At 51.4% G+C, this 17,767-nt stretch overlaps 1 protein-coding gene across 4 annotated transcripts in view; it reads right to left on the reverse strand.

Moving 5' to 3' along the window:
* NOS1AP (nitric oxide synthase 1 (neuronal) adaptor protein) overlaps window positions 1-17,767 on the reverse strand; it is a 39,431-nt gene that overhangs the window by 10,546 nt on the left and 11,118 nt on the right. The window lies entirely within an intron of this gene.

A 17,767-nucleotide genomic window follows, 5' to 3' on the forward strand; every position in this document is an offset into this window, starting at 1 on the left:
GGAGAAGAAGGCAGCAGACCAAACCGAGAGGGAGCACGTACTGCTCTGCAGAGCCCAGCACACCATCTGTGTGCTGCTACCCCCCTGCTTACAGCCACAGCGTGCAATTTGCTCTGCCTTGTTCACAAGACTAATTCAGCAAACCAGAGGGATTTCACCCCAAGCAGCAGGTCTGGCTAGGGTCAAAGGGAACATGAGGTTTGCGCAGTTCCTCTAAGTAAGATTTGACCCACAGAGACTGTAAGGGATGAACCCAAAAACGTGCAGGGCAGAATCTGTGCTCAGACCTGCCGGCTCACGGTGCAGCAGTTCACATCAGCAGTGACAGCAGCTGCCATGACCAGCCCCGCTCAGCGCCCTGCGTGCCGGAATGCTGCTCGCTGGCTACAGCAGGAGAAAGGCACGTCTCACCACGAGTCCTTGCACTCCCCCAGCAAGTCCCTGCAGCTCCTGGGAAGGCAGTGGCTGATGGTCGCCGTCTGCCCAAGGCACCAGCCCAGGAGCAGTACTCGGGGCTGGACTGGGTGCCCTGCGAGCACCCTGGCTCTCCCCAGCCTGGGAGGGGTATCTGGCCTTCTCCTTCCTCCTTGGACCTCTCCCAAGCAATGGCCAATCCTTTCCATTAGCAGACTACAGATGCCGGTATGGGTTTTTTGTTCCCAAAGACTGCTGGACATCTCAGGTGGTCTCACTGATGTGCTGCATGTCGACAGGACCTGCCCTTGCAAATACCTGCCCTGCAAGCCTGTTTACTAACTGGGCGATGGGAAAACTCTCTCCATGCGACCAACTGGGACCTCCCTGGCTTGGAGCTACTCTTGACCACAGCTCTGCCAGCCCTGGGCATGGAGATCTGCTGGGTCTGACCACACTTGTCAACATCCCTCCTTCTGCTGTGGAACGGAGAGAGAAAGCGTAAGAGAGATGCAAAGCATTAGGGTTTTAGCTTTCCCTGTTGCTGGGAGGAGAGCAAACGTGATGGTGGGGTGGGAAATGCCAACAAAGGGACTCTGAGACTGTGTGCACAGCCAGAACAACTGCCGCTGCATCCAAAACCCGTGGGCACCAGCTGACCCAGAGAAGAAGAAAACCTGCACGTTTCCAGGGACGTTGGACCAATGCCATATAACCCTTGGTGGGAACACATTCTGCATCCCCAAAGGTGCACTAAAAATCACATCATCGCTGCTAACAAGCTTCTCACCGAGCCGATACAAAACCGCAAAACAAAACACCAAAGCAAAAGGGGGGGTTCTCAAGGCCACCAGTGTGGGACCCGCTCTGCTGCCAGGAGGGGACGGGGATGCTCAGGGGATGCTTTGCTATGCATTGCAACAGGAGCAGTAGGAAAGCCTCTGGGACCGGGTGCAGGGAGCTGGGTGACGGCAATTCACCCCACGCTCTGATATTCGGAGACTATTCAGGAGAAAAAACACATCTCCCTCCGTGGAGGGAACCAGGATGATAAGCTCAGCTACCGATGGCTCCAGCTTGGACTGCTGAATCCCAGCCTACTGTTTAATAAAGAAATGATACAGAAATCATTATCCAGCTTGGGATCAAGGAAGGAAGGAGGATTTGTGCAATTTCCCCACAATCCCCTTTGTTTCACACCACGTAGCGTTTCGCTGTATTACTTGTAACTAACTAAATGGTGTGATGGTCAGAAGAGCTTCCTTGGCCTTCAACCCAGATAATCTGCCCACCTTGGGCATGATTCTGGATATTTAAATATCTGTAATAATACTCCAAGTTTGGGTTAATTATGTTAATTATTGGCTATAGAAATGTGGCAATCCCAGAAGATAGATAAGAAATTATTTCAGGGAAAGGGAAACAGAAAATGGAAAGAGCAACAGAGAAACCCGTCTGTTCCTGGACTTGCACAGCTCCACAGTCGGTCTCCAACTGAAGCTCTAAGCACTCTATTAAAATTTTTAAGCAAAGATTGAAAATGAACATTTCAGATATGCCAAAGTTTAAAAGTATTCAAGAAAAAAAAAGTAAAGATGGTCTTACTAAAGAAAAAGAAGTATTAGATCACTTGTAAACTCCAGCTAATTAGTGAATAAAGATTCTCCCTTAATTTTACACTGCCCACAAAAAAACATGTTCATCATCCCAATTAGAAAAGAAACATCTATTTTGTCAGAGCACGAGGGCCTTACCATTGACCTCAGGTTAGTGGGAGTCTATTTTCAACATCTGTCTTTTCTGCAGAGTTCACTATTTAAATAACTTCAGATGGAAAATAATGCCAGCTGGTGTATGCACCATTGCGCAACACATTCCGACTGGCAGAGTATTAAAATTGCCCTTTCTGGAGAACGGAGTAACATATGTTGCTTAATAGAGAGCGCATGTAACCTTGTCAGCTTAGAGTAAAATTATGTATGAATCCGAGTGTGATGGGTATGTGTGAAAAGCATGGAAAACTCAGCGTCCTTAGAAACATGTTATCTATCCCTGTCGCACTGTTTCTACACAGTAAAAGCGTAAAAAAACTTGCAACCACGCACCGCATGTGAGATTAGGCAGATCAGATACTAAAGAGGAGAGATGATATCTTTCTAGATTCATCATCATCCCCCCATATTCACAAGCATCTGAAAAAGTTTAACCTGAATAAAAGTGCCCTCATTTCATTCCAGCCCATCTAAACTGCAGCAGGTACAGATTTAAGTCTGCCCACTAGCACTCTCCATCAGTAAGGGAAGATACCAGGAATGCTGTATGGTCAGATTGTGCTAGCAGAATACAAATAAACACAAAATTTTTTAATGAAAGTTCCCCTAAATGCATCAAGCTGTCCCTGTTCCCTTCCATGCTTTATCCCCCTCCTCAAAAAAAAAAAACCAAAACCAAACAAACCCCCCCCAAAAAAATGGTTTACAAGCTTGTACTGGGGAAAGAGCAGTGGTCTGAGAATTCAGTTAATAGGGAAAAAAGCAATTTCCACAAAACTCATTGCTACTCTGCTAGCCTGGGAAGCAGAAGAAAAAAAATCTGCTAGAAGAAAAAGCATAGAAGAGGATGTATTTTTTGCCAGAAAACTGTATTTCGTTGTGTTTATACAGAAAGGACACGAATCTCTGAGCAAAGCCGGATCCCACAGAGCCACCTTGGCTGAACGCGAAGAGCTGGCTGGCAAGGACCCTGCGACGTGAGCAGCCCGAGCTCTGCCCTCTGCCCGTGGTGATGCCCGGGCAGCTCTCCCACGGCTCCTGCAGCCCAATTCATCACGGGAATGAAACCGCAAGCGCAGAGCTGGCAGGGGAGCGGGGCAGGGGGCTGGAAGCCGGTGCCCACCTCCCTTGGCACCCCGCGGCAGCTCCTCCTCGCAGCTGGCTGGTACGGCAGCTAATAAAATACCTTTAGAGAGTTCGACTTCAACCCAAGGTCAGCTCAAGCTAATGAAAGACGTGGCAGACTAGCAAAGGCTTTCCCAGCACTTTGGGGGGAGGAGCAGTACTGTTCTCATGATGAAGAATGAACTTACTACAAAATGACAGCTGAGCTTGAGTTCAATCGGCACAGGCTCCACAGCCCCAAGAATTAACAACTCGGGGGGGAAAACCACATACCTTGCAATTTCTGCTGCTGAAAACACAGGGAATGAAAGTAAATCTCAGAAATGTATAGGACATCAGGCATAACCCACAGGAGGGAAGCCTGAGAAACCTTACTGAGACCCTAATAGCAGTAATTGGGAGGAACGGCAAACAACAGCACCGTGCAGGGGACAAAGATTTCGCTTTACTGAACCACACAAGGAAATGGCACCAACACCGGTGCCCTCGGATGACTCACAGCTACCCGTGGGCTGTGTGGGAATGGGAACCTGGGAGGGACACGGCTCTTTCCTGGCCAGGCTGCCAAGCTGCTCCGGGGATGGGTGCGGAAAGCAGAAGGAGCAGGAAGGCAGCACCTGCTGCCCACTAGCCCTTTGTGGGGTAAACGACACCCAGAGCTCAGCACCGGGGTCCTGCTGAAGGTCTAGGAGACGATCGCAGGCAGGAACACCTCATCTCTTCTTTTTTTCCTTCTGGTGCTTTGTTAACTGGGGGAGGAGCACGATGTGCAGCGTTGGAGGGGCTGTACCACACCGAGGCGGGCAGCACGGTGAGCACAGGATCGCGACGTGCCCGTGTGTCCTGCGAACCAACAGTTTTTTGGGCCAAAAGGCTGGGAAAGCCCACGGGTCGGTAAGGCACACACTGCACCCACCTTGCCAGGTGCAGAGGTGCTGTGCGCTGGGACTGGCTGCATGCATAAGGGATGCATCAAATGCAACCGTGCCTGATAAGGACGAGCAAGCTGCAACGCCACTGTGCGGGTTGAGGTGGAGATCTCGTTAGAATCACGCAGCACAAGCCCAGGCACACTTATGTGGGCAAGGAAGAGGCACAGTGAAAGGCTTCCCGATGAGTTTCAGCAGGGACCACTGGCCATCCAGGAGGAGCCTAACCGTTTCTGCTGAACAAGAGAACACGACCAGGATCTCTAAACACATTGGCAGAAAAAGAGCACTGGAGAGGAAAAAGGAATTATTTAAAATACGGCTTTGACACAGTAGCAAACAGAGGCAACCTGGCCAGGAGCAGCCTCGCAGATCAGAAAAGTCCCCGACCATCCCAGCCACACATGGGTCTGGGAATAGCGGGACGGTGTCCAGCAGACAGCTGGGCACGGTCTGCCCCACGGCAGGGACTGGAGGCAGCACTAGGGCAGCAGAGAGCCAGGGGTCCTGCCGGCGGGGTACCCAGGCATGGAGCATCACTCCCTCCCGCTGTGGTTGCTGCCCCGAAAGCAGAAAGGCACCTACCTGCCAGCCTGCCCTGGCCCATGTCTCCCTCATACATTGCCCCAGCTCTACTGGGGCAGCAGCAGACGTCGGGGGATAAAGCGGCTGGAAAGCTCAATACCTCCCAGGAGGGTGGTCAGCTTCATCCAAGAGGCATTTCTGAACAAGGCTTCAAAATACCTGACAGTCCACTATTCTGGCTGTGCTTTAAGCCCACGGGGGACTCCTCAAGCTTGCTGGAGGGGAGTACGCTGGAATACCTGCTTAGCCTACTAATCTGATCAGCAATAAATGGAGTAAACACCATTTTTAGAAGACTGCCTTAAGCCACCCTACCAAAGAGCTGGGCTGCTGCCTGTGTCTGTCGAGGACTCCCCGGACCCTTCGCCACGGGCATGCAATCCCATTGCGGCTTCGGTGAGGATGTCTTACCACCCCAATTCCCACGTGCAGCTATAAAATACCTGCCCGTGCCCATGCCCCACGCACCAGCAGGGCTCTCACCCATGGGATGCCAGCAGCACCTCCCTGCTCCCTCCTGGGGCTGGGAGACAAAGAGGCAAGGACAGCAGGGAGATTTGGGGATGCCCTCGGTGCGGTAGCTTTGCTTGTGCTCCCTTCTCCCGTCACAAAACCTGGGACAAACCAGCCTGCAGCGCTCGCAACTGCAGTGGGGACGGCTCCCATCGCAGGGCGCGGAGTCACTGAGACGTTTGGGGGCTAGACTAAGGTTCCCACTGGCTCCATCGGCAAACCGCCGGCACGGCACGGGCAAACGTGCTGGACACCTCTGCCATCCTGGAGCTCAGGTTTGAGCTGCTCCTCAGGCTTAAATTTCACTCTGTCTACACCCCAATGCTGGTGGTTTTGCCAGTAGCTAGACTTTGATTAAAGGGCACAGTAATTTGGAAGGAGGGGAGGAGTAATGAAGTATTGGATGCTCGTTCTTGGGCTTAACGATGCTTTTTAAAACTCTCCCACGGTTCCTCAGCGTTTGCATTTGCACATATGGGAAAATGTGGCTCTGAGGTGCATGTGTTTGTCTGAAATAAGATATGATTTTGGTTTGTACTGACAAGGTCAGTGCCTATTTTCCCATCCAACTTCAGGTTTAATTTTGGTAACCGTCTGTGATGGTCGCGAGTACTGATGGGTATAAATGGGAACCAGTCTAAAAATACCCATGTTGTGAGAGCAGCAGAGCAGAGTTAAGGTTGCTGCTTCAAAACGATCCCTGGATCAGAGCATACCCGTTTATCACGCAAAATGTATTTTCCAATAACACTGAATATTTCACAATAAATTCCTTCTGCTCAGTTTGCTATTTCCTACCAGATATCAGACAGCTGCCTTGATCCACTTCCTCCAACCTCCTCTCACTACCTCCAAGTTTCATGAGTTGAGGTGGCAAACTGGGACGCGTACACAAGCCATCTTCAGTCTAAGCAGTTTCACAGGAATCTCAGAGAAATCAGAACTGGTAAAAATTAAATCAATATCAATCATAGGGTTAAAATGGAGAAAGTTCCTCTAGGTAACAGCTTATTCTCACCCTCTCTTTTGCAGACTTCCATTTACAAGATTACTTACCTCCCTTACAAGAAACCCTTAGGGGATCCACACTTCCCTGTCCCAATCTTAAGGTTCATTTCGTGTTGTTTTTTTTTAAACCCTTAAAATCAGAGATTCAAAGGAGACCTGAGGCACATCAGTGTATCTCCCCCTGCCAAGGCAGCCTGCAGACGCTCTGCGTGCCGTGGAAGCCCAGCGCTGGGCAGGGGGACGCAGCAGCAGGGTGCACGCGAGGGATGCAGCCACGCGGCCGGCGGTGCAGGAGCATGCTTCCCAGCAACATCCCGCAGCTCCACCCAGCAGCTCATCAAAGCCACCATGGGGGCTTAACTAATACCGAGCTTAGAAGAGAAAGCTGGGGCCCCCATCCCAGCACAGCCATATCATTTCTCCCCCAGCTTGGGCACACACAGTGACGGCTCCGAGTGGGAGCGACTGCTCCTGGGCTGGGAAAAGCAGCGCTTCTCAGCCAAGTATGAAGGTCAGTGCAGACTGTGCCACAGGCTAGCCCCCAGCCTTGAAAACATCTCTAAACCCCTTTCAGAAATCCAAGGAAGTGATAACAGCACGGACCGGACCTGTGTGGGAGACGGCAAGCTCCCACCTGCCTTCACACGCTGCCGTCTCCGATGACCAAGCGTAGCACGTGCAAATTAATCGGTGCGTGGGCGCGTATGGGATACTGGTCGAACTGGTTGCCAAATAAGCAGGCTTTGAGCTGCTCCCTTCGGTTAATGAAAACAAGGAGCGGGCTCTGCGCGCATCTGCAGGCACCGCTTTCGCACTGCTTTTCGCAGCCCTGCAGACAGAAAACTAGAGATGAGCTGCACACGTTTTAATACTTACCACCTGTTGCTAAAATAAGCAGAAGCACATTCCTTGGAAACCCCACATCTGACTGGAATTTGTGGTATTTTTAATTAGATACGCATTGGTTCGACCTAGGCAGGCAAAGGCAGCGAGTGCACAAGCTGTTTGGTGACGGCTCCTTGGAATCGCCCTTTGAAGAAGGTAAGAAGCTACAAGAGCCTAGAAATGGCCTCTATTCATCCAGGCTACAGTGGGTTTGAACCCATGTGCTAGAATGAGCTTGGCTTAACGAAAACCACTGCCATTTGCAGCAGTTTAGTCATGCTCATTTACTCTAATCCCTAACTAAACTCCTGCTTCTTTCTGGCACTGGCAAGACCTGATGCCTTGGGGAACCCCGGGAGTGCCGGGTGCTGAGCAGTGCAGGTAGTGCCCAGCCAGCCACCCTTCTTGGCAGGAAAACAAAAGTTCTGTATTCAAGATTAGCTTTCTTCCCCAAATGCTTTCTTTCCAAGACAGACCCTGCCTCAAGGCAGCTGAGATCATCCCCCCCCCTGCACGGAGGGGGCCGCAGGCAGGGCTGACACACGGCAGAAGAGCGCAGTCACCCCAAACCCACCCCAAGGGCAGGTGACAAAGAGAGGGGCACCATAAGAACATACCCACGCAGCGCTTCAGAAAGGGGTCAGCTCAGCAAAGCGAGCTGAATCAGAACACGGCAAGATTTACGCCCCGAGCTGTGAAATACAGGATTTATTTCGGTAATTTTTTACTGCTCACCGAAGAGCTGCTCTCCCACAGTTGCATAAAAAGCTTGAGTAAGACCAGTTGAGAAGGTTGATGAGAATAGCCAGGCAGAAAAGCAGCGACAAACTGAAGGAAGGCAAGCTGGTAATACTGTAACTAAATCAGCAATTATGAAATTCAGACAATTAATAAAGAATGAATGAGCAGCAGCATTAAACGCTTAGTGCATCAGAAACAAGCCAGCCCTGTGGGGCTCATTAGATGCTGGCAGTGCTCAACAATGTTTCTAGGTTGTAACTGGAGAAAAGAGGTAATTATTCATATCACACTTGTTTCATGGTTCCTATTTCAGCAACAACTAATGCAGGTATTAAAAATCACTAAATTCTACATGTTAAAGTCAACAAGTCAGAATCATGTCCTTTAGAGAGCTGGAGAAAGAATTACAGAAAAAATTCCAAGCTCATAAAGTTCCAAGATTTCAGATGGAGTTAGAAAACAGCCAATATAGGACTTGATATCAAGCAAAAGGATTGCAGTACAACTCGGCACAGCACTAATTCTATGCAAGCTGAAATCCTAAACTATCTCAATGAAATTAGAGGCGTACTTCAAAAAGCTATTAGGCTGGCTAAGAAACTTAGAGAATACATTGCCATTTCCCCCTTTACATGCATTTTGACAAAAACGTTACCTAAAGTGATGACACAGCCCAGATTAAGGGGCTGAAATCCACCTCACCGGTGGAGCCCCAAATAAAGCTCGGGGAGAGCTTCCTCACGTCAAAGGCTCTTTGACTTTAGGCAAATGCAGAAGATCAGTTAGCTGGGAGTTGAAGTTGGATCCATTTAAACCACGGAAAGACACGTCTTTTTTCACAGAAAGCTCAATGGGACCTGCACCCCAAATCACACTCACCACCAGCTTTGGGCCAATTACTCCAGATTTCTCTTTTTCAGATATTAAGGATTTCTTAGCATGTATGGAGAGGTCAGCAGAAATGTGCTCTTTGTGTTTCCAGTACTGGAGAGATACACACATATCCCTGAAATTCCTGGGGATCAGGGAGTGTTTGAAGGAGTCCAGACCAGTCCCATCCATCATGTTAAGAGGGAGTAAGAAAATGTCATCCGAGCAAAATGCCAAAACAAAACTGGACGCCTTGGGGGGAAAAAGAAAGAGATTGCCCTCTTTAACGCATATCACTATTGCAATCCGAGAACAACACTGTAAAACATCAACAGGCGGGGCTGTGTTCAGTTAAAGAGTTAAGCTGAAATTTAACCATCTTTGCTGAAGTTCCCTGTGGTGAATACCCACTTCAGGCCAATTTTTGCAGTTTCCGCTGAAGCGGATCAGCAGTTTCCATAGGCAAGCATATGACAAGGAGAACTGGTTTGGCTGGGGGGGGTTTCCCACCATGTTAAACTCATGCTGGTAAAAATCAAGTGACAGATTAAGAAAAACTAGGATTCTCCATCAGGCAAGCCTGGCCCGAGAAGGAAACATTTCCTTCTCTGAAAATTCATCCCGATTGGGCTACATTCTTCCTCTAGAGTCTTTGCCCTGTGTAGACTTCACTCCAGCCTGGGAAAGTCCAACGCCTCCAAAAATCCCATTTGAAGCACATCACGCACTGACTATTGTCTACAGGGACACTGGAGCGGGCAGGGATGGCGTCTGGGGCCGCAGTCCGTGCCGAAAAGCGGCAGCCTGCCCGCGGGGCGAGGAGGTGCAGGCAGGAGGAGGCAGGGGACCTCCAGGGCTTTCATCGCGCTTTGCACGCTACGGCCCTTCTCCGCTGGGACTGGGAGAGCGCTCGGCTCCTTTATCTTGTTCTTGGCTGCGCTTGCTGTTCTGCTGTCCTACAATAGATGCATCCTCTCCTCCAGCTCCCTAATTAAATGAGACACATTCCACAGACCAGCTCGCACAATAGTTTTTTGCAGCCTCTCCTCTTAAGCAGATGTGATCCTTTCCTTTGCTCCTGCGCGCCGCAGGAACACGCCGTAACGCACCCGCCCTTACAGCTCTCCCAGCCACAAAACCCCACGCCAAAATCCTTCTCACCTTGCCACAGGCTGCCAGGCAGGCTCTGACACTGCTCTTCCCCCTTGGCCATTTGGTGTACAGCATCCCCTGGAACATCTTCCTGCTGCACCAAGCCAAAACCACCAAGAATTAATTTTAGCAGTGAAGAAACTAGGGCATGTGGCAATTTTTTTTGCGAGGCTGCAGCTCCGCGCCATGCCTCTTTTCTGAGGTGATGCAGCAGAGGAAAACACTTCAAGAAATTAAATCAAGGGGTCCTTGGCCTCCGAGGACCAGCGGAGAAGCACAAGAGCAGAAAAGATCATACACAAGAGCAGCATTTAAAGTGCTGACTTCAGCTTGGTTTGATTTTAATTCAGTCTGGTTCCCTGCACAGGGATGTCTCCCTCGGGAGGAGTCTGACAAATCACTTAGTTTCCCCGTGTCTCAGTTTCTCATCCATAAAACAGATATTAAACATTGCTCAACCCCTGACCTCCTGCTTTTGAGGTTTTTTTACTCTTTGCTCTCCTTTTCCTAAGCTATTTCTCCCCTGAATCACAAAGCAAGAGCCAGGTATCGTCTCTGGACACGCTCGTGCCTGGCTGGAAGAGGCGACTGCCCGGGACACAGCCACCCGTGTCTCTCCTGCTCGGGTCCACGCAACATCAGCTTCAGCCGTCAGCACAAGGGAGCGGTTGGTGCCCACTCCATCCCGAGAGTAAAATGCTGCCGTGATGACAGCAAACTGATAAAAGCCCCGATTTATTAAAAAACACAAGAAAACTCCATGTTGCAGCAAACCAGAAGAAAAAAAAACTATAAATAAACGCAATGCCAAGGGTGTGAGGAGACACAAACTCAAGGGGATTAGAAAAGGGGGTCGGGTCCAGCTCTCCACTGTGCTGACCAGGAAAGTGCTGGGAGATGCCAGGATGGGTTGGTGACCCTGAAATCAGCCACACCTCAGCATACCCCTCTCAAACCCATTTTCTCCTCTCAACAACCTCTCAGCTCCGCCAGGAGCTTATTCCTATGCACCATTAGGAATTTACTCTAAAATTCAGATATGCGGAGATGGTTATCTCTGCTAGCAAGTTTCTAGCAGCAGCAGAGACCGCAGCTCTTTGTGACAGCGGTGGGGCTGGAGAGCACCGAGCTGGGTGTTGTATGGCTGGTGACGCTGAACATGGCCCTTTCCCTCAAGAACAGTACTTTCTGCAGAGGTTTATGCAAGTTAGAAGGTCAGGCAATCAAAGGCAGCTCTGTCACCTTGCAGAAGGAGCAGAGAGCTATCAAAGGACGATGGTTTCTGTAAGGACTCTTCAAATTCTCACAAACAGCAATTACTGGTGCTCTCACAACCTCAAATCTCCCAGAACAAGGTGCAGACCTCCCCCTCGACAGCCAGGCTAAATCCATCCATGCCCATGAGCCAGAGCATGCAACAAATCACTCCTTTCTGGGCAGGAGGGAAAGCCAGAGCAGGCGCATGGGGAGCAGGAGAGCCCCCTCAGCACCACCAGCAGCTTCCGTGGCATTCGCAGTACCGCAGACGTTACGCGTGTCGGTGCTCCAGCTGTGCCACCTTCCTGCGGAAAGCCAGGTTGGCAGCACCGGATTCCCCTGCCTCTAGCTCAGCTGAGCCCTGGCGCCGAATTTGGCCTGCCGCGCTACCGAAACCACGCGTGCGACACGGGGAACCTCAAAGGAAGCAGCCACGGAAAGGCAGGGACACCGCTCCAGCACGCACCAACACCCCTGCACGTGCTCTGCTGAGCCCAGTTGGGATAACGGGGATACGGGTTGGGATAACGCAACCCACCAGCGCAAAGCTTAAAGCCTGCTTGAAGAAACATTGCCGAGGAAGAACAAAGGTAGAGCAGGAGGAAGAGGAGGGAAGCACAAGGGCACAAAAGGGGATAGACATTTATGAAATGGCTTGACAGGCTCTCCATGAATTTAGAGAGGGGGTGGGAGCCGGCAGAGCACTCCCGGGCTGGGAAGGAGCAATGCTGAAGGTCTGTCCTCTCCCCCACGTTCAGGGAGCCCGGCAGACGTTATTCCCCCTCCTCTCCCTTGAGCTCCCAGCAGATATTTGCCGATGGCTCAGACGACGGCATCGGCGAGCCGATAACGTGACTCACCGCGAGCGCCGGCGGGGAAAGCCCCCAGCCAGGGAGCGAGATGAGTCACGGGGAGACGCCGTCGGCTCTCAGAGAAGGAAGAAAGCCCAACCCAAGCAAACACAGGGCAAGGGTGTGCGACGGGGACGTAGGGGACGCGAGGCACCGCTGCCTCCCAGCTTTTTGCCAGCAGCTCCGGGCCTGCCCTGGGCTCAGCGCCTCCGTGGCTCCCAGCCCTCTCAAAGGCATTTGCCTGGCTACAGGCCAGCAGCACCCACCAGGGACACTGCTGCTCGCGCTGGCATGCCCAGCGTCAGTTGACGTGTTCCTGCCCGAGCCCTGAGCGCCGCCTGCCCGTGGGACGCTTGCCCAGAGCAGAAGTGCTGAGCTCCTCAGAGAGAAGGGAGGTATGGGGAAGACCGTGCACCGGCATGCACCTCCTGGCTCATTAGCTTTCCCAAAGCACGCTCCCCCCATCCGGGTTATGTTTTCCTTCATCCTCGCTGGCTCCACAACCAAGCTCTCCATCCAGCTGGGAACCCCACGCCACCAAGCCCTCTGCCCCACCACGGTTTGGAGCCTGGCCCCGAGGGACGTGCTGCTGCCCCAGCTCTGCCTGGCAGAGAACTCTTAGCTAGGGCATTGCTGGAAGCCAAAAGGCAATGAGCTTGTCATGACTTACTTAAGAGGCCAGCTACCGAGGGATGAGGAACACGCCCGTTCCTCGTCTCCTCGAGACCCACCAGGTTGCACGTCTGGCTGAGCCCAGTCATTCCTGCCACCGCAGGACCCAGCAAGCCCGGCAGACAGCGGCACGGGCAGTACTTGCTCACGTCTGCCCGGGAGCGCCTTCCCAAAGTCCCTCTGGCAAGCGCTGCCCATCCCTACCCTGCTTCCTCCAAGGCTCAGACCTCGCTTTCCACCAGTTCAGATGCCTGCCCTTTGCCACATGGAGTTATTTACCTCCTTGAACTTGTAATTTTACTACACGTGCATTCGACAGAGTGCACGTACAACTCACGCAACTTAACGCTGCCAGGAACCTTCAAAGCTTCACTGGAAAGCGCTCGCTGCATCCTGGCCATGGTATTAAAACAGACAGCAAAGCCAAGGCCACCACACTTCGGCCAATTCTCCCAGGAACCATCCCTCCCCTGTGGAGAGTCTTGGTCAAAAGGCTGCTCCAGTGAATCTGGGTACTAATCTAAGCAGTTTATTGATTAAACACTAACTACAGGATGAGATCCCGACCTATTTCATGCAGTCGAGTAGGCGGCATGTTGGTAGCACTACGGCACTAGCCGTTATTTTATTACGAAGTTAAGTGGCATTGGTGGTGCCAGGAGAAATACAATGAACATGCCCAGAAGCCTTCACCCTTTGTACTGCAATTGTCAGAGCACTGAAAGAGCAATTGAAATCATTACAGATATCCCTCCCAGATCTAATGCAACGTAATCTCGTTCATCTCAGATAATCACGTCAAGTCATTAGCTCGCCAATAATTCACCTCGCGCCGAGTGCCGCGACTTGGCAAAGAGCAGGCTGTGCTCTTCAGGTGGCCAAAGCCTGAGCATCTCCTGGCCAGCCCACTGCCCACCACGCAGGTCCCCCGTGGGCAGCCGGGGCTGGGCTGCCCCCAGGCAGGGCTTATGCACGCAGGGCCAGCTTGCTTTCAAATCCTGCTCCGTTTTATGGCAGGGACAGCCACGATGCCCTTTGTGCGATTGAAAAAAAAAAAAAAGGCATCATTGTAAATGGCTTAACACTTTTTAAAACTCGCCATGGCAGGAACAGGGATATCTCAGAAATATTTTAATTAAATGAGCTCAAAATTACACCAGGCACTCTACACAAATAACTGGCCAAATGCATCAATTTTCACACCAGTCCAACTGTGCATGTGGTTTGCAGAGGATGCAAAATCTAGCTTTAAACTAGCTTGTTGAAATTCAGCAATTTTGCCAATTTGCTAAAATAGAGCTCAGCTATGCAAAGCAGCAGAAGTCCCACAAAATCAGATGTACCTGACAGAGTAGGAGGTGTAGAGGAGCTAGATTTTAAAGTGCTTGAAATGTCTCCTTGTTTTGAGCCTGCAAAACTCAGCTGGACACTTCCCAGAAACAGGCTTGCAGAAGACTTCCACAGAAGCAGCTTTTAAGAAGTGCCTATATAGGATTTCATCCCTTCTGGCACCAAAGAAAACCTGGATTAAAGCTACACTCAGCAATCCAAGTAGCAAAAAAAGGATAATTCCAAATTCTCTAGAATGCACCAAGCCCCACCCCAGTAGCACTGGCTGCACTGGAGACATGCCAGGAGCACCGAGAGGAAATAATTTGCATGTATTTACATCATGACAACATGAAAAACATAGTTATCATTTTCATTTAGGGCCCCATGTGCTCAGCCATTCCGGGGGGGGAAAAAAAAAAAAAAAAAAAAAAAAAAAAAAGGGTGCTCTGCAGCTAGCTCAGGCACTTTAAACTGAAATCTTCAACAACTCATAGTCCTTATGGTTGGGAAGATACATCAGTTGGGCTCTTGCTCTCCAGTACCATAACACCCTCCTTGGTAACTGACAGATGTATGATCCATCCCAGACCACTCTCACAAGGTCCCATCCGAATTTCTCAAGCTTTGCCCGTGGCTGGCGCAGAGCAGAAAGAGCACTGTGGCCTCTGGGCTGCTGCTTCCCAGGAGAGCCTGGGCAAGGAACATCCCCCGGGCTCCCACCAACAGGACAGGCTGGCTGCAGCTTTAACAACCATTTAATTACTGTTGAGCTCGGGACTTTTTGATGTTCAGGTGCCCACGGGTAACTCTCTGGACTTACGGATTGATTTCTCGCACCTTGCATCCAGATGAGCCAAGGAGCATTTGGAAGGCCAACCTACCCCAGCAGTTTAAGGCACGAAGCAACACAGACTGGGTCACCCTGTTTTGGGATGAGGAGGAAAAGGCGTTCAGTTGTACGAACACAAGCCCAGCCACTTGCCAGGAAAACAAGCCCTGGCCTATTGTGTTTATTAGTACTGATGCGGCCATTGGTGCTCTGCAGGAAAGCCAGAAAACGTAAGCTTTGGAGGAAAGCTGCAGCAAACGCTCATAAAATTGCTGTCCAAGTGCATCCTTGGCACGGCTAATGTCCTGTTCCACCGAGTCCTTTCAGGGCCAGGGATTTGCACTAAGACGCAGAGCAAGACGGGGCTGTGTCCCCAGCAAGTCCAGCCGACACAGGCAGGAAAAGCAGGAAGGCAGAGGCAGCCGGCTGAGCACCTCCCCTTCCCTCCTCGCCCCGAGCTGTGAGAATCCCGGGAATTCTCCAACATCCTCCTGCTTTTGGACAGAAACCTTCCCTCCGGCCAGCACCGCGAGGATGCCCACGCCACTGCCAGCCCTTCAGCAGGGCAGGAGGAAGGGGATGGCATCCCTGCCCTGCAACACCGACCCCCTGTATAAAGTCCCTCTCAACCTAGATCCACAAAAGGGACCAGATTTGGGCTTAATATATACATCTTGGTCTGGTGGAGCCGTTCTGCCCACAGCTGTTGCTCTGCTTTGCTCTCAGGAGAGCAGCACCAGGCCGGCAGAGCCCAGCCAGGGCAGGAATCCCAGCAATGCCGGCTATGCCGTGCCCTCCTCTTTGCCCCCAAAGGGTCAGGTCTCCATCAAAACAAGAAGCCGGGATCAGCCAGGCCCACGGCACTCGCCCTCCAAGCCCCAGCTGCCAGGGAGGAGAGGGGAGACAGGGCTGCGGGAGCTGCGGCTGCTCGTAGCCCCGTCCCTCCCCGCTCCCAGCCCAGCGCAGGCAGTTACGGGGGGCTTCCAGGACGCTCTCCCCCTTGGGACCCCCACTGTCGGGCAGGGTGCTTCCTCACTTCATCGCGGGATCATTTTTTTAATCATTTAGTAAATAGAGGCAAAGCCCAGCGAGCAGCTTAGGGGGAAGGCAGCACTGAGAAAGGGGAGTTGTAGTGGCAAGGGGACGGCAAGGGTCCCCCTCCCTCACCAGCAGCGACTAATTCAGAACAAACTGGGACACAGCACTTTCCCCCTAAATGAGGGACTGCAATAAAAACCACACAAACCTCAGGGTCAGCAGCTGCTTCACACACCACAGGCAGAACCGCTGCAGCTTGCACGTGAAGATCTCCCATCGCTTGCTTTCTGTGCCTAAATAAGCTTTTTCTTCCTCTGGTTTCCCCACGCCAATATTTTGGGATTACTTTATTCCTTAAAGAACACAAATTCTCCTCTGCTTTAAGAAGGTCACACATTCCCTGACCTCCAGTCAAACTGAAACCAGCCTCCAGCGCCCAGCCCAGCCAGCAAATGCCCTTGCAGTACCGCGGTAATGACTTGCTGCTGGGTGCAAGGCCAGTGCAAAACATGGGAAACCAGGGAAGGGCTATACACATAAACTAACCAAACAAACCATCCTGGCATCGTCTTCAAAAACAGCACCCCGCAACAAATAAAGAGACAGTAAAAGTCTCTCTGGCAGATCTGATCTGCAAAATCATAGCCTTTCCATGACTTGCATCTCTCCTGTCTTACGCTAGATCAAGGAAGCCTGAGCACATGTTTCAAGCACATCATTCACCATGAGAAATCATTATTTTACCCTAATTTGTGTCCTTTCCCCACCATTCGGAGCTTTATAAACTTAAGCGTAGTCTAGAAAATTTATTTATATTGGTCAACCAGGAAGTTTTAGTGTTGTTTTTTCCTAGGGTTTATTTAAGCCCTCGGAGTTATGCCAGTCCTCCCACACTCATGTGGAGTTATGTGATTCTGGGGCTGGAGCTGCTTTCTTTCAAAAGTCTTATCTTGAAAGGCAGAAGAGGAAACAGCTGTTTATAAGAGCTCTTGACAGCGTAACAGTTGTTCTGTCCCAAATCTTGTTGGGAACCAAGGTGAGCAAACCTAATGCCATAAAGGACTTCTCAACTTGTGCACCAGCCACAACATTAACCACCACCAAGAGGACAGGGCAGCGGGTAGGAAAGCTGTTGAGAAAAGCCCCCAAACTATTTACACCCTGAAAGCTTGAAACAGAAGAGCTTTGCAGTCTGCGTCCTTGGGCTATGATACTCCTCCTCCGGCAATAAGAAAAGAGAAAATGAGATTATAGGAAGAGTCCGCAGGAGGGGCTGAGAGAGGAGCAGGGCAACAGCCAAGCCCGGACAGGGCTGCTCAGCCACACGAGCAGGTCCGGTGCTTACGGGATCCCACGAGGCCACCAGAATGACAGCTCATCCATTACTCAACGTCCCTGCCAGCATCCTCAGCTCCTTCCAGTTAAGAGTGTTACTTCCAGGAGAGAGCCATCCCTGGAAGACAGGGCAGACCCCTCGCTGTGACCCATGGAGCAGAACAAATTACCTGCGCCGGTGGCCACGCTGGCCACGTACGTCAGACCGAGGTCCAACCATCGCCCAAAGGGCTGTCGTGTGCACCGAAGAGCAGTCCGGCTCCTGCTGTTTTCAGCCGGGGGGGCAGCGAGCTCGCCGGGTGTGTGGTTTGCTCACATCCCAGCCTGCCCTTGAACACCTTCCAGTTGCACAGGCGAGAGGCCAGGGAGCAAAAGAAAAGCTCCTCTCCTGGCTATCGGCCAAGCATTATATGGCGAGAGCACCCCGTATCCTGACTATAAGTAGTTTGGGAAGCCAGA

This window comes from Haliaeetus leucocephalus, unplaced genomic scaffold (assembly GCF_000737465.1).
Source record: "Haliaeetus leucocephalus isolate CR32 unplaced genomic scaffold, Haliaeetus_leucocephalus-4.0 Scaffold76, whole genome shotgun sequence".
Taxonomy (NCBI): domain Eukaryota; kingdom Metazoa; phylum Chordata; class Aves; order Accipitriformes; family Accipitridae; genus Haliaeetus; species Haliaeetus leucocephalus.